General features: G+C 45.1%; 1 protein-coding gene across 1 annotated transcript in view; it reads left to right on the forward strand.

Annotated features, from left to right (window-relative positions):
• Positions 1–1,048: 1,048 nt before the first annotated feature.
• The window catches only part of FKBP8 (FKBP prolyl isomerase 8), an 88,930-nt gene continuing 72,483 nt past the window's right edge, over positions 1,049–17,495 (forward strand). The window contains exon 1 of the mRNA XM_069740568.1: positions 1,049–1,245. The gene's annotated coding sequence lies outside the window, so the exon portion shown is untranslated. The remainder of the gene's footprint in view (positions 1,246–17,495) is intronic.

The raw sequence follows: 17,495 nt of genomic DNA on the forward strand, positions 1-17,495 counted from the left end.
TGAAAACTTGTGGAAGGAGCTCAAGATTAAAGTCCACATGAGACACCCAAAGAACCTAGATAACTTGGAGAAGATCTGCATGGAGGAGTGGGCCAAGATAACTCCAGAGACCTGTGCCGGCCTGATCAGGTCTTATAAAAGACGATTATTAGCTGTAATTGCAAACAAAGGTTATTCCAAAAAATATTAAACCTAGGGGTTGAATAATAATTGACCCACACTTTTATGTTTAAAATTTATATTTAACTGAGCAACAAAACTTTTTGGTTTGTAAGATTTATGCATCTGTTAATAAATCCTGCTCTTGTTTGAAGGCTCTAACTTATTTGCATCTTATTAAACCTGCTAAATCTGCAGGGGGTTGAATAAATACTTGTAGGCATTGTATATATATATATATATATAGATAGACAGTATATATGTTTTTATTATTTTTTGAGCACATGGATCCCTTGTATAGCCGTATGTCGGTTTTGCAAGCCTGCGAGAAAATCTCGCAGTACGGATGCCATGCGCAAAATACGCTGACACACCCTGTCTACGGAGGAGATACGGACCACTATTTTGGGGACTTTTCTGCGTATTACGGCCGTAAATTATGGACCGTATTTTTATACGCTGAGTGTGACGCCGGCCTTACAGTGCAATCATCTGCTGAGGTTCTCCTCCGCTATTTGGGGGCATCACCGAGTAGTAATCAAGGTTACCTGGTTAGGGTCCCACTGGGAAGCCTCGCCCCCCCCCCCCAAAACCCTAGCTACGCCTCTGGGCCCAGTCATTAACGTGCAAACCACCACCCTCAGGGTAAGGGGAGGATTAACCCTTTTGATAGCACCCTCCGGTGCCCATTTGTGTGCTTCCTATACGTCTCTCATGGCTGCTGACCACGGCTCATGGCTCCTCACGACAACGTAGCCATTACTGACCATTTCTGTAGATGAAATGATAAAAGAACATTTTGCAGTAACAAGTGGTAAGCAAGAAGCCGACTTCCGCCCGCTCCCTGTGGGCACCGGACCCGAGAGCTGCACCTCTCACACCAGTGACTGACTAGAGCAGCAGTGAGCGGCTCACTGCACGTATCCGCATCGTGATCTGCCTGGCCAATCAGGGAGCCAGGCCGCGTGGCCAATCACAGCGCTGCTTACATGCTGCTACCGGAAGGGCTGCCCAGTGCAGGTGTTCGCGGCGCGGAGCCACAGGTGCCGTGTGCAGGTCCCCGGGGCAGGGACGCGGCAGCAGGAGGTGAGCAGCGGACTAATGGCTGCGTCTGGCAGGGGCCCCGCACAGACACGAGTGTTCCCTGCGGAGGAGAGACCCGCCGTGTGCTCAGCCCCTATGGCCGGTTACTCCCAGGGTCAGGGTCCTTGGTGACCAGTGCTGGGTACACAGACTCCATGAGGGGATGCTTCTCCACAGGTGGTGCAGGGGCCGCTCATCAGGATAACACCCCTGGCTCCAGATTAGCACTTAGTATAGAAGTTCTGGTGAAATCCAGCCCCCAAGTGCGGGGAGCGGACCCTGCCCCTCCAGCTTCGGGGGGCTACCCTAGCCTCTTACCTCAGTGACCTGCCTGGGGTCTGCAGTCTGTGGCCAGGGTGGTCCTCACCAAGGGGTCTGTCCATAACCTCCTGATGATGATGCAAGAGGTGGACCATCGCCCCCCTAAGGAGACCATCCCAGGCGGTGCCTGCCCAATTATCGTGTGCGGGGGAGGCAGCCGGGGAGCTGGGCGTGCAGTGTCCGCCCCGTGCACCCACCATTAAATCTTCCAAGCTGGATTTCTTTCTAGTTCAGTTTGTACCATGGTAGAAAGCGAGGGCATGGGGCGGTCTCTGCCACCGAGTCGAGTCAAGGTGAAAAACTTCAGGTTACTTGAGTAGAAATTTCTTTGCACTATTATAAAACCATAAAACCCTATAGACACAGTGCGTTTTGGCTGCTTTCAGCCTTCTTCAGGTGTATGGTAAAAATGAACTTGGCTCTTATATAGAGGGAAGGGGGCGGGGATGAAGGAACAGAACCAAAAAAAGGAGTGCTTAATCACACACTTATCCCTTATTTCTTAAACTTAAAATGTTGCTATAAAATAACAAACTATATCTTAAAAATGATATATTAGGGTAACATCCTATTGTCTTTAAAAAAAGAGAAATAAAATATACCGTATATACCCGAGTATAAGCCGACCCGAGTATAAGCCGACCCCCCCTAATTTTGCCACAAAAAACTGGGAAAACTTATTGACTCGAGTATAAGCCTAGGGTGGAAATGCAACAGCTACCGGTAAATGTCAAAAGTAAAAATAGATACCAATAAAAGTAAAATTAATTGAGACATCAGTAGGTTAAGTGTTTTTGAATATCCATATTGAATCAGGAGCCCCATAAGATGCTCCATAAAGTTTATGATGGCCCCATAAGGTGCTCCATATTAAAATATGCCCCATATAATCCTGCATAAAGGTTATTTATGGCCCCTTAAGATGCTCCATAAAGATATTTGCATCATATAGTGCTGCACAAACGTTGATTATGCCCCATAAGAGGGCGCGCACTAACCACGTCACCGCGCCCTCTGACCTGAGCGTCACTGCAGAAGACGGTAAATACAAATATTTTGGCCTGCACTCTAAACTTGAGTCGGGGTGCTGGTGTGACAGACCATAGGGTCTATTACTAGTATTGTAATAGGATCCACCGCACTCCCTATGTGGAATATCTTATACAGAAATCAAATTTTTTGAAATTTGTTAATTTATTCATGTGCAAAAGAACAATCACTCAGGTATATCAGATCAAAACAGAATTATTACAAAGATGGTGAATGCGACTCAATATGATTTCGACGTTTCGACCCTTCCCGGGTCTTATTCTTGTGGTCGCACTGTGGATATAAAGCGGTATATACATATCTTAACATAGATAATAAACAATGGATAAATACAATACAACAGACAAATATATGGTACACTATATACAACATGGTTTGATTCTTTGGTAAGTGCTCCCCATACAAAAAATAATAATACTATGAGGCTAGGCTCTGTTGAATATTGTAAAGGGAGTCTGTCAGGTGACATAGTATCTTAAGAGAACTTCAATCTCATCGAGTAGGATTATTACCTTAGTCCAGGCTACGTGAATAGTTCTTAGGATAGAAATGATGTCCCTGTAATGTCCAGGGGCTATGTATGGAGAATGATAATTAAATTAATATCCGGTGGTGAATATCATAGGTCAGAGTCAGGTATATGCATCTAAGGAGGTAAATTACCAGGTATAGTCTCTTTGAGATTAACGTGCAGCCTAGAGATTGATCTGTCTCCGGATGTGACCTGTAAAGTCACATGCAGCTGTAAGTGTTAAGGTACCGTCACACTTAGCGACGCTGCAGCGATACCGACAACGATCCGGATCGCTGCAGCGTCGCTGTTTGGTCGCTGGAGAGCTGTCACACAGACCGCTCTCCAGCGACCAACGATGCCGGTAACCAGGGTAAACATCGGGTAACTAAGCGCAGGGCCGCGCTTAGTAACCCGATGTTTACCCTGGTTACCATCCTAAAAGTAAAAAAAACCAAACACTACATACTTACCTACAGCCTTCTGTCCTCCAGCGCTGTGCTCTGCTCTCCTCCTGTACTGTCTGTGTGAGCACAGCGGCCGGAAAGCAGAGCGGTGACGTCACCGCTCTGCTTTCCGGCTGACCGACGCTCACAGCCAGTACAGGAGGGCAGAGCACAGCGCTGGAGGACAGACGGCTGTAGGTAAGTATGTAGTGTTTGTTTTTTTTTACTGTTAGGATGGTAACCAGGGTAAACATCGGGTTACTAAGCTGGGCTTAGTTACCCGATGTTTACCCTGGTTACCAGTGAAGACATCGCTGAATCGGTGTCACACACGCCGATTCAGCGATGTCTGCGGGGAGTCCAGCGACCAAATAAAGTTCTGGACTTTCTTCCCCGACCAGCGACAGCACAGCAGGGGCCTGATCGCTGCTGCCTGTCACACTGGACGATATCGCTAGCCAGGACGCTGCAACGTCACGGATCGCTAGCGATATCGTCTAGTGTGACGGTACCTTTAGTGGGTGGTAGACTCCCAAAGAGATTTGGTAAAGTAATTACCTTAATAAAGACCAATGGTGACGTTTCAGTGTCTTGCTGATAGTTGTTATTTAGTATGGGGGCTGATTCGCCTCTCTGTATAACCTGGAAGGTTACATGTATAATGGTAATATGATATATAGAATAAAGTGAAATAGATATAATATACACAACCCCATGATCATGGTAAAGGGTAATTACCTCCTCCGGCCGTAATGGTCTAAATAATATTGGTGATGGGTAGAGTGGTGCGTGCAGCCTTCTGGGTATAACGTTTCCAGGGAAAGCCTGAAATATTATAGGTCGATCTAGTGAGATACAGTTATTTATATGGCGTGTGTCCCAGGGAGGGTGAAAGAAGATTATTACCTTAGGAAGTGGTAACAGCGGCGCATCCGCGTCTTGCTGTAGTTTACAATGGCATATAACCCTATAGGGACCAAAGTAAAAAACTAAGTGTAATACAATGTATGGCACCTGCTTCCAGAAGTAGTGAGGAGTCTGCATTATTGTACCTGTGGTGGCCGGTGAATCGCGCTCCTGTGTCCTGATGTGAGGCAAGTTTTCTATCCTGCGGGGCCCCTTATATAGTATAACCGCTCCATGGATTGTTATGACCGGAAATGATGTAGTGTGCCCTGGCAGAGTGTGTGTGCGCATGCCCCGGCGTTCCATGTGTGTTCATGGCGCCGCTCTGTGCTAGATGCAGGGGCGGGTGAAAGGTGCGTCACACAGCGCCGCTTGTGCGCATGTCCCTGAATCCCCCTGGCGCCGCTGCGTGTGAGGGAGAGATCCTCGTTAGGATATAGTATAGCATTGTTGGTGGTATCTGCGCATGTCACAGGAAGGGGTATCAGGATGTAGCGCCCTATTTGAATGCACTATCGTATGTCCCAGGGATAAGTCATCGCTATTGGTGGAAGGAAGCAGGGACCTATTCATGTCCCTATCCATGTCCTAAGGAGCTTAAAAGGGCTGGGGGATATATCATCCTACCGGATATAGTGGATATATGTAGGATAAAGTAATGCAGACAAAAGTGAAAATAAAATGAAAGTAGGAGATTCAAACTAGAAAAATCGAAAAGTAATGAACAAAATAGAAATAAAAATAAAATAAAAATAATAATAATAAAAATAAAATAGGCCTGGATGAAAAAACCGGAAAAATGTAAAATAAATAAAAAAATAAAAATATAAAAGAAAAAAGGGGAACGACGATTAAATGAATATATGTGGACAAAAAAAAGTAAAAAATAGAATGAAATAAAATAAAAATGGAACAGAAAAAATAGAACCAGGGGATCCAGGAGTAGACACTCACCTAGAACCGAATGGCATCAGCGTGTCTAAAAAAGGAGTAAAAAGGAAAACGGTTAGTATAATTATATTAGCCAGTTGATTTCCCTATTAAGGCCCCTGGGTTCTAACGTATCCAGGGTGTGGATCCAGTAACTCTCCCTTTGTTTAAGGGTCCTCACTCGATCGCCCCCACGCCTAGGGCGGTCTATTTGCTCTATTACTTGAAACTTGAGTTGGGCTATCGAATGGTGATTCTTCAGGAAGTGATCCGGTAAGGGGAGCCAGGTCTTGCTGCATCTTATGGTGGACTTATGACTGGATATCCTGTCTTTTATATGTTGTGTGGTCTCTCCTACATACAGGAGGCCACATGGGCATTTCACCAGGTACACAACAAAGTTAGAATTGCAGGTATAATACCCTTTTATGGGGTAGGATTTACCAGTTCTGGGATGCACAATATTTTCTGATTTTATGACGTTTGAGCATGAAGCACAACTAAGGCAGGGAAATGTACCATTGCGTCTCGTACCTAATAGTCTCTGTGTGACTGTTGGGTGAGCATTGCCTATGTCCGCTCGTACTAGTTTGTCTCTCAGATTGGCTGCCCTCTTGGTACACATTAATGTGGGGTTATTGAATGATTCAATGTTGGGATAGGCCCAGGCCAAAAGTGGCCAGTGTCTCCTAATAATGGAGTGAACTTTAGGCATCAGGGGATGGTATGTATGCACAAACGGCACTCTTTCATTGTGTTGAATATGTAGAGAAGGCGAAGGTGGAGTGAGGGCGCGGGTTTTTTCTTTGGCTAATAAGTTTAATGGATAGCTGCGTTCTTGAAATTTTTGTGCCATTGTTTCAAGTCTGGTAGTTGCTGTGGTCGTTTCAGAAACAATTCGTGTGACCCTATTGAATTGTGAGCGAGGTATGCTATTTTTTGTACTCTTGGGATGGCAACTAGTATAATGCAGTATACTGTTGCAATCTGTAGGTTTACAGAATAAGTCAGTCTGGAGATTGCCCAATGAGTCTTTGACTATTAATGTATCGAGGAATGGTACGGAGTTACTATCTTGGTGAATGGTGAACTGCAATTCATGGTAAATGGAGTTTAGGAAGGTAAAGAATATGTCAAGAGTGGTGGTCGTGCCTTTCCAGATGAGGAATATGTCATCTATGAACCTGATGAACCTGAACCTCACTACTTCTGGAAGCAGGTGCCATACATTGTATTACACTTAGTTTTTTACTTTGGTCCCTATAGGGTTATATGCCATTGTAAACTACAGCAAGACGCGGATGCGCCGCTGTAACCACTTCCTAAGGTAATAATCTTCTTTCACTCTCCCTGGGACACACGCCATATAAATAACTGTATCTCACTAGATCGACCTATAATATTTCAGGCTTTCCCTGGAAACGTTATACCCAGAAGGCTGCACGCACCACTCTAGCCATCACCAATATTATTTAGACCATTACGCCCGGAGGAGGTAATTACCCTTTACCATGATCATGGGGTTGTGTATATTATATCTATTTCACTTTATTCTATATATCATATTACCATTATACATGTAACCTTCCAGGTTATACAGAGAGGCGAATCAGCCCCCATACTAAATAACAACTATCAGCAAGACACTGAAACGTCACCATTGGTCTTTATTAAGGTAATTACTTTACCAAATCTCTTTGGGAGTCTACCACCCACTAACACTTACAGCTGCATGTGACTTTACAGGTCACATCCGGAGACAGATCAATAGGCTGCACGTTAATCTCAAAGAGACTATACCTGGTAATTTACCTCCTTAGATGCATATACCTGACTCTGACCTATGATATTCACCACCGGATATTAATTTAATTATCATTCTCCATAGCCCCTGGACATTACAGGGACATCATTTCTATCCTAAGAACTATTCACGTAGCCTGGACTAAGGTAATAATCCTACTCGATGAGATTGAAGTTCTCTTAAGATACTATGTCACCTGACAGACTCCCTTTACAATATTCAACAGAGCCTAGCCTCATAGTATTATTATTTTTCGTATGGGGAGCACTTACCAAAGAATCAAACCATGTTGTATATAGTGTACCATATATTTGTCTGTTGTATTGTATTTATCCATTGTTTATTATCTATGTTAAGATATGTATATACCGCTTTATATCCACAGTGCGACCACAAGAATAAGACCCGGGAAGGGTCGAAACGTCGAAATCATATTGAGTCGCATTCACCATCTTTGTAATAATTCTGTTTTGATCTGATATACCTGAGTGATTGTTCTTTTGCACATGAATAAATTAACAAATTTCAAAAAATTCGATTTCTGTATAAGATATTCCACATAGGGAGTGCGGTGGATCCTATTACAATACTGCAGACGACGGAGCTGCGCCCGGAACGTGGAGGTGAATATCGCACAGCGCTCCCCTCCCCGTTATACTCACCTGCTCCTGGCGCGATCCCTGCAGGTCCCTGGTTTCCCGGCGCCGGCAGCTTCTTCCTGTACTGAGGGTTACCGTTACCGCTCATTACAGTAATGAATATGTGGCTCCACCCCTGTTACTGTAATGAGTGGTACCATGTGACCGCTCAGTACAGGAAGAAGCTGGGTCGCCGGGGACCTGCAGGGACCGCACCAGGAGCAGGTGAGTATAATTAGACAGCCCCCGCTCCACCTCCCCTGCCGACCCCTGGGTATGACTTGAGTATAAGCCGAGAGGGGGACTTTCAGGCCAAAAAATGGGCTGAAAATCTCTGCTTATACTCAAGTATATACGGTATCTAATCATGAAGCCTTCTTAAAAAATTAAAAAAACTATTTTCTTTGTTCATTCTATCCTCGCATTGGAAATAAATAATATATTTAGGTGCAAATAAATTTGTACTCAAGCAACCCGAAGTTTTTCACCTTGACTCAGCTTGGTGGCAAAGACAGTGCCACTCTCTGGCTTTCTACCGTGGTACAAACTGATTTCTGCAAGTAAGGTAATCTGGCTCATGTTCCCCAAACGTGCAGCATGAGCCAGTGGCTGGTTGCATCTCGCGCGCGCTCTCATTCTCGTTTCTGTTATACTTTTCCTCTGACTCTTCCACTTCTGGTTTTGGCTTATAAATACTGACGTAAAATACTGACCAAATACTGCTAGTGTGATTATGGCCTAATAGTCGCCGTAGATAACAGACCAATAACCCCATTAAACGCGTGACTCGTCCTTTTTTTTGCCAACCCTATATACACATTTGTTCCAATGGATTTTCCTGACATACTCTGTCCATTAGGGTACTGAGCAGGGAATAAACCGGTAGACATAGTGACGTAACATGGATATTGGCAGATAAGACATTAAAAGGAATTAAGCAAATGTGCTAATAGCCAGACCCATGATAGGGTCACCTGTCTACCCAACTCGCATGCTTTTCTTGGTAGCATGTGCTCAGGTCCGTGTTGAGTGATCCTTAAATGGATCTGATTTTTAGCATCTTTGCTTTATCTCAATGTTTTATTTGCAACATATCAATGTTATTTTATTGGTTTTGCAGGCTCCACTTCTGGCATGGGGCATCACATGCTATATCTGCGCCCAGTCCACAATACTGTGCCTTCTTCTAACCAGCAGAGGGTTCTGAACAGTGACCCCACAACCCACCCTATAATCTGACCGCTCCCGTGGTGATTGTTTTGTGAATGATTAAATACACAAATCTACTTTATTTCACTAAAGTGGTTGTCTACAGAGTGTCCCTAAAGTCTGCTCACACAGCCAAAAATACATATTTTCAAGACACAAAATGCATTAACAACACTTTATTCAATTGGAATATTAAATAACTTCCATATTTGCCATTCAAAGGGTGATTCACTTTGCTAAATTCTATTATAGTTAATTAAATTAATTCAAATTATTGTTAATGAGAATTCCTATGTGTCCAGACTTTAGGGACACCCTGCATTAAGAACTGCTTCTTTTTAGGAGGCATTCAGCCTATTTAATGCAGAGTCTAGCCCATTCTGGTCCATTAATACGGTCTCGGGTGTGACCCTCCCTCATCTGTTCATTGCCCATTTGCTAGAACAGGGCACATGTCAGGGGATCTCTTTAGAAGATGGCCATTTAGCAAGCTATAACTACCTGTACAGCCCCCAGGCCCGATTTACACCGGTGTCACAGCATTTGTTTAAGCCCCATGACACCTGACAAATCCCTTATGATCTCTTTCCCAACTGATTCTTAATCAGCCCGTGGGGTATCTGTCTGTTTGTTTTTTATGAATAGGACAGTGCTGCATGAACCTTATTATTATTATTTATTGTTATAGCGCCATTTATTCCATGGCGCTTTACATGTGAGGAGGGGTATACATAAAAAGAGGTACAATAATCTTGAACAATTCAAGTCACAACTGTTACAGGAGGAGAGATGACCCTGCCCGCGAAGGCTCACAATCTACAAGGGATGGGTGAGAATACAGTAGGTGAGGGTAGAGCTGGTCATGCAGCGGTTTGGTCGATCGGTGGTTACTGCAGGTTGTAGGCTTGTCTGAAGAGGTAGGTCTTCAGGTTCTTTTTGAAGGTTTCGATGGTAGGCGAGAGTCTGATGTGTTGTGGTAGAGGGTTCCAGAGTAGGGGTGGTACGCGAGAGAAATCTTGTATACGATTGTGAGAAGAGGAGATAAGAGGGGAGTAGAGAAGGAGATCTTGTGAGGATCGGAGGTTGCTGAGATGGAAATTGAAGAAATCTGCACGCGTGTGTGAATAGAGCCTAAGTTTCACTTTTGTTTAGCCCTCCATATGTGAAAGAGCAACTTCCTGACTGCTTTGGATTGCTACAAAAACACAGTGCTTTGGATTACTTCTACTTCTTGACATTTATCTCACCCTTTGGCCTTGTTCACATATCTGTGCCCAATTTGTGTATACAAAAATGGCTAGGTTTTCAGTCCACTCCTGTTCTTGTGTCTGTTTTTACTGTCAGTGGTCAACCACTATAGCTCCATACTATATAATGGGACCATTGAAAAAAGCTGACGCCACACAAACATCAAATTTTCACGTGTGAATAAAGCTTTAGGTATTCTTTCAGGGGCCTGGACAGTGGACCATCTCTAAAGGTACCGTCACACTCAGCAACTTTGCAAAAAGAACGACAACGATCCGTGACGTTGCAGCATCCTGGATAGCGATCTCGTTGTGTTTGACACGCAGCAGCGATCTGGATCCCGCTGTGCCATTACTGGTTGGCGCTAGAAGTCCAGAACTTTATTTAGTCGCCAGGTCGGCATGTATCGTCATGTTTGACATCAAAAGCAACGACGCCAGCAACGAGCATAGGGCCCCTAGATGTGTGTGTCGGATCGGTACACTCCGGCTGTTTGACATGGACCTAACAACCAGCGAGAACGAAAAGTGAGTCGCCGTTACGTCACTGGATCGCTCCTGCATCGTTCTGGAGTTGCTGTGTTTGACGTCTCTACAGCGACCTAAACAGCGATGTTCCAGCGATCTAGTTTAGGTCGGCTCGTTGTCTATATCGCTGCAGCGTCGCTGAGTGTGACTGTACCTTAAGGTACCGTCACACTAAGCGACGCTGCAGCGATACCGACAACGATCCGGATCGCTGCAGCGTCGCTGTTTGGTCACTGGAGAGCTGTCACACAGACCGCTCTCCAGCGACCAACGATGCCGGTAACCAGGGTAAACATCGGGTAACTAAGCGCAGGGCCGCGCTTAGTAACCCGATGTTTACCCTGGTTACCATCCTAAAAAGTAAAAAAACAAACGCTACATACTTGCCTACCGCTGTCTGTCCTCGGCGCTCAGCTTCTCTGGTCTGGCTGTGAGCGCCGGGCAGCCGGAAAGCAGAGCGGTGACGTCACCGCTCTGCTTTCCGGCTGCCCGGCGCTCACAGCCAGTACAGGAGGAGAGCAGAGCACAGCGCTGGAGGACAGACAGCGTTAGGTAAGTATGTAGTGTTTGTTTTTTTACTTTTAGGATGGTAACCAGGGTAAACATCGGGTTACTAAGCGCGGCCCTGCGCTTAGTTACCCGATGTTTACCCTGGTTACCAGCGAAGACATCGCTGAATCGGTGTCACACACGCCGATTCAGCGATGTCTGCGGGGAGTCCAGCGACCAAATAAAGTTCTGGACTTTCTTCCCCGACCAGCGACAGCACAGCAGGGGCCTGATCGCTGCTGCCTGTCACACTGGACGATATCGCTAGCGAGGACGCTGCAACGTCACGGATCGCTAGCAATATCGTCTAGTGTGACAGTACCTTTAATTCTACTCCTCAGGGTGTGACCTAACGCTATGTAGATAAGATGCCTATCAACCGACTCTTCCCCCACATAAGTATGCATGTTCAGGTTTGGCAAATGGGCATGGTATTTCTGGTAGTGCATGCATTGTTTATTTAGAGGAAAGCAAAGTTTGGATGTTTTTTTCTTGGGCTTCCTTTTGTGTTTCACGTTTCCCCAGCAGGATTTACTTGGGAATAGAGAATAAAACCACATGTAGCTTATAAACTGTACAAGATACTGAGCATATTCAATAATGGTACAATATACCCACTGCTGCCACAACTGAAGCCATTTACTATGTGGAAGGTTTTGGAGCTTTAGTGGATAACTCTGCAATACAGTTGTATACAGCGTGGCCTGCCTTCTGGTAGTTTTCCAACACTCGCCTCTTATGCTCGCAAAGATACTGTGATGATAGTTCAAAAGACAGATTAGATGACCTGTCACTGGCTGTAGACATGTTTGTAATGAGTCAAAATTTAGCTCTACTGTACTGATAGCTATAACACAAGTCTACAAAAAATTGTTGTCATAGGTTTACTGCGACAGAGGAGCCAGAAGACCAAAGCGTCTAATTTCTCCTAGTCCTGCACTTATTAGAAGCACTTTACCTTCATATTAAATGGAACAGGTTTCTTTTAGCTGTGCAGGGGTTAATCTGCTCAGTTGAGAGCTCTTGGAAGCTTTTTTGCATTATGGCTCAGTTGTTCACTGTTAGCCACTCTCATCTCCTATATAATCTGACTCCTGGCTAATACTCATTGTCAGACATGGCTTATGCTGCATGGCTGGTGGTTGTTATTGGAAAAGGCGTTTGGTGGATTTATCTGTGACTGATGCTAGGTTTTGAGTGTGTGATAATTCACCTTCTTCTCCACCTTTGGTTTAACCCCATCCTCCACTCCCCGGTGCATTCCTCTGTTTGAATATTTTTGTACGATTGCTTTTTTTCATTATGCCTGTTCACATTACCTTGTTAGTGTTGTTCGTGTTTTACCGTACACTACTACTCCCCTCTTTCCTGGATGGGGGAAAGCGTACAGACTGAAGGGGGATTCAGGAGCTAAGGCAAGGTATGTGGCCTGGGCGTCTTCACCATCAGAAGTATTCTGGGAAGCAGGTGTAGCTAGCAATCCCCTAGCCTTCGGGAAAGGGAAGGAGCCCCTGGTCCCAGAACACCCAACAAGAGTTGTGACAATCGTTTTTTTTTTTAATTTTGAGGGTGCTAAATTAAAAAATTCTATTACTTTTGCTGAATTGGTTCTAGTTTTGAGATAATTCATCCATGAAAATAATGCATTCACGCAAAGCGACTTGTGTATGATGACAAATGCTGTATCTTTTGGTAGTATGACTCTTTACAGTGTCTTAGAATATCTCAGAAAATAGAGTGAATCTGGCAAAACCCAAGTCATATTCTTGATCAGCACCATAAGCTTAATATATAACCGTTCAGACATGGTTGGCACCAAAATCACCGTACACCAGTGTTATACACAGCTTTGCAGTGAGATCGGGAGAGCAGACTGTCGGTCATTACATGTCTCACACTGATAACTCCCCCTTCATTTATAATAATCTCTGGAGGCAGAGTGTCATGCAGATCAGTGTCCGGCCCATAGTTCTGAACAGCTCATTTACATATAAGAAAAATGGGGATTTCTCTGAAATAAGATATCGGGTTGCAGATATAAAGGTATTATTGCATTCAGCTTCCTATGACCTGCATGCCTATATAGACCGCTTAGGCTTCTTTCACACTTGCGTCGGTACTCGGCTGTCGCGACGTACCGACGGACGTTGTGAAAGTTTGGCACAACGTCGGCAGCGGATGCAGTTTTTCAACGCATCCGCTGCCCATTGTAAAGTCCTGGGGAGGAGGGGGCGGAGTTCCGACCACGCATGTGCGGTAGGAAATGGCAGATGCGACGTACGAAAAAACGCTCCCTTGAACGTTTTTTCTTGACAACGGTCTGCCAAAACACGACGCATCCAGTGCATGACGGACGCGACGTGTGGCCATATGTCGCGATCCGTCGGCAATACAAGTCTATGGGAAAAAACGCATCCTGCGGGCACATTTGAAGGATGCGTTTTTTTTCCCAAAACGACGCATTGCGACGGATCTAAAATGACACAAGCGTGAAAGTAGCCTTAGGGGTGGTCATCCTACTGACAGATTCCATGTAAAGGGAACCAGTCATGTAAACAAAAAACTGCGGATTAGTAGCGTTCTGAAGCCATGTGGCCGCTGCACTGAAAGCCTGGGTTCTGTGAGGAAATTAAATTTATTCCTCCCGGCAGCCTCTGGCATCGATTCATAGGGGTGGGTCGGTGCTGCTTCAGTCTCTGCTCCGTACATAATGAGCAGTAGCTGAAACTACACATCTTCATTGACTGAAAGTCAACTCTGGGGTGTGATTACAGCTGCCACTCGCTATGTACTAAGGGGTGACTGAAGCCGTGTTGGTAGTGCCCCTATTGGCTCAGTCCCACTTGCGATGAAATTGCACGAATGCAATATGATTAAAAATCAGATTGTATTCGGACCAATGTTATTCTATCACTGTCTGTTCATCGGCGTTTTTGTTTTCCAGCTCAGATCTCAAGCCCTGAGGTTAGAAATGGAGAGGCGTCAATTAGATGTCAAAAATAGCTATGGAGGATATCCCACTGTATAAAACATAACCTTTAATATAATCTAGTTAAAATTTTGGATCCCAACAAAAACACAAACCTAAACCAAAGAAAACGTGCTCAAGTGAACCAGTGCTCAAGATTAAAAATTTGATCAGTCTTACCAATCTGGACAGACGTATCAATAATTTACCTCTCAATGTCCAAGAGTTGAGTGGTGGTCCCAGAGTAAAGGGCAGAGGGTGGGGGTAGGGATGTTTCCACTATCTTTCCTGTAGCACCCTTGTAGAGCTCCTGTCCTGACAAGGACAGGCCCCGAATGAGCCCTACAATGGACACCCACCATCCAGTAAATGAACCCAAAACGTCTTTCTTCTCCCTACGTGTTTCAACTCCAGTACAGGAGAATCATCAGTGGAGTTTTCAAAATGAATAGGTGCAAATGGGCACAATCATTACTCCAGCAATAAAGTCCGTATAGTGTGGGTCCCGCAGTTGCTGGGCACCCAAAAATCAGCAAGGCTAGCTGTGTCTGCAGCTTAGGGTAAGTCCTCACAAAACACATGTTTTTGGATGTGCCAGTCATTTTTCTGTCATTTCTATGTTGGCTTACTGACTGAGCACTCCTCCCCTCACCATGTGGTTTTTAATTACATCTAATCACACTTGGTTCTGGTCAACACAAATGTAGGCTTTGCTGACAGAGGTGTCAACATTCACCCAAGCATGCAGACATTAGCCTTCGGTAAGTGTTCACACTTGGACAGGGAGGTCAAGGACCCATCAGATTAATGAGACCACCTTGATGATGGTTGATGGGCTCACACTATTTGGCCAAATTCTGTGCAAGGCGTCTCTCAAGTATTTTTCCTAATGTTCAAAAGCCATTTTGCTATTCATATTTCATGTATTTCATATTAGACAATGCTTTGGCACGATAGAGTGCAACCTTTTTTTGTATATATCTAAGGAGGAACTGGTGGCAGTCTTACCAGACTCTTTCACTGGTGCTAGTCAAAGGTGCCTCTCAGCCTGTCAAGGTTGTGAGTGAGTGTGGTGCCACGTCAGCTACTGCGTGGGCCACATTCTCACTCCCTGTGTCTCCCTGGGCCCTTGTGGACAGGGGGTGTCTGTATAAGGCTATATGCACACGTTCAGGATTTCTTGCAGAAATTTCCTGGGAAAATCCTGAAAATTTTCTGCAAGAAATCTGCATGCGTTTTTTTGTGCGGTTTTTACCGCATTTTTGTTGCCTTTTTTTTTTTTTTTTTTTTTTTTGCGGATTTTTCCGGACATTTCCCAGTGCATTATATAGTGGGAAAGCCGCAAAAAATCTGCAAAATTAATGAACATGCTGCGTTTTTTACCGCAATGCGCACAAAAATTGCGGAATTCATTCTAAATGATGGGATAATCTTTATTTTTATATAGCGCTAACATATTCCACAGCGCTTTACACACATTATCATCACTGTCCCCAATGGGGCTCACAATCTAAATTCCCTGTCAGTATGTCTTTGGAATGTGGGAGGAAACCGGAGTACCCGGAGGAAACCCACGCAAACACGGAGAGAACATACAAACTCTTTGCAGATGTTGTCCTTAGTGGGGCTTGAACCCAGGACTCCAGCGCTGCAAGGCTGCTGTGCTAACCACTGCGCCACCGTGCTGCCCATGGGATGCATAATGCTTTTTTTTTTTTTGCGGTTTTATAGCGTTTTTATCGCAAAAAATCAGCAACATGTGCACACAGCCTAAAACTGCCAAGCTGACCTTGCGTGACCCCAGGAGATGTGAAACGTCACATACTTTTAAGTGAGGAGAATGTACCACGTAATCCCTCAGATGTAATAGTGATTTCAGGAGGTGGGATTCTGCGTGATCTCTCTGGTGCCATTCTTCACATGTGGTGGTATTGTGCATGATCTCTCTGCTGTCCTGCACAACATCTCATTCTAAACCCATATGCAATAATATGGAGTTGTTCCCACATTACAACTAAAACTGCTTCCACTTTTGTGAGGTCAGACGCTAATGTTGGATTAGAGGGCCTATCATTCTAGTTCTTTCCAAAGGGTGTTTGGTAGGGTTGAAATTAAAGTTCTGTTCCAGCATTCGGGTTCGTCCGCTTCATACGCCCTCAACCATTCCTTTATGAACCTTACATTGTGCACTTGGGCAAAGTCATGCTGAAATAGAAAAGTGCCTTCCCCAAACAACTGTCAAAAAGTTGGGAGCATATAATTGTATTGGTATTCTGTCATGTCAAGATTTACCTTCACTGCAATAAAGGGCCTTGCCAACCATTGGAAAACTATGCCATATCATTATCCCTCCTCCAATCTTTACATTTGGCACAATACAGGCAGTTAAAGTTCTCCCGGTAGTCACCAAACCCAGACTGGTCCATCAGACTGGCAAATAGAGACGTGTGGTTCATCACTCCACAGAACACATGACCTCCAGAGTCCAATGGCTGTGTGCTTTACACCTCTCCATCCAACACTTGGCATTGTGCTTGGTGATGGAACCCATGCCCTTAAAGGGCCACTGTCACCCCCTTCCAACCGTTATAAACTAAAAGAGCCACCTTGTGCAGCAGTAATGCTGCATTCTAACAAGGTGGCTCTTTTAGTTTTGTGTTCATGTATTACTAAAATAAAGCGCTTTGAAACTTTTCAAAAATACCTGTCTTTGTCCATGGAGGCGGGTCTGAAGCCTCCTCTGTGAAGCGCCCAACTGCCGTCACTCATCTCTTCTGGGGCGATGGTCGCCGCCCCCTGCGCGCTGTTCTTCTTAAATCCGGCACCTGCGTTGTGCGTGCCTGCATAGGGCAGGCGCAGTGAGAATTGGCCGTCATAGCTCTCAGATGCCGGGTTCCTGCCTGCGCCTGTGCGGGCAGTGCGGCCACCCTGTTACTGAATCCCCGCCCTGTGTTATGCATTATGCACAGTGCGGGGCTGGGATTCCTGGGCAGATTCCTGCACAGACCAACGCTGAAAGGCGGGGTACCTGGGGGAGCGTCTGACAAGCGCAGTGCGCATGCCCAGGAATCCCAGCCCCGCACTGTGCATAATGCATAACACAGTGCGGGGCGGGGATTCAGTAACAGGGTGGCCGCACTGCCCGC

Source organism: Ranitomeya imitator, chromosome 1, assembly GCF_032444005.1.
Source record: "Ranitomeya imitator isolate aRanImi1 chromosome 1, aRanImi1.pri, whole genome shotgun sequence".
In the NCBI taxonomy this organism is placed as follows: Eukaryota; Metazoa; Chordata; class Amphibia; order Anura; family Dendrobatidae; genus Ranitomeya; species Ranitomeya imitator.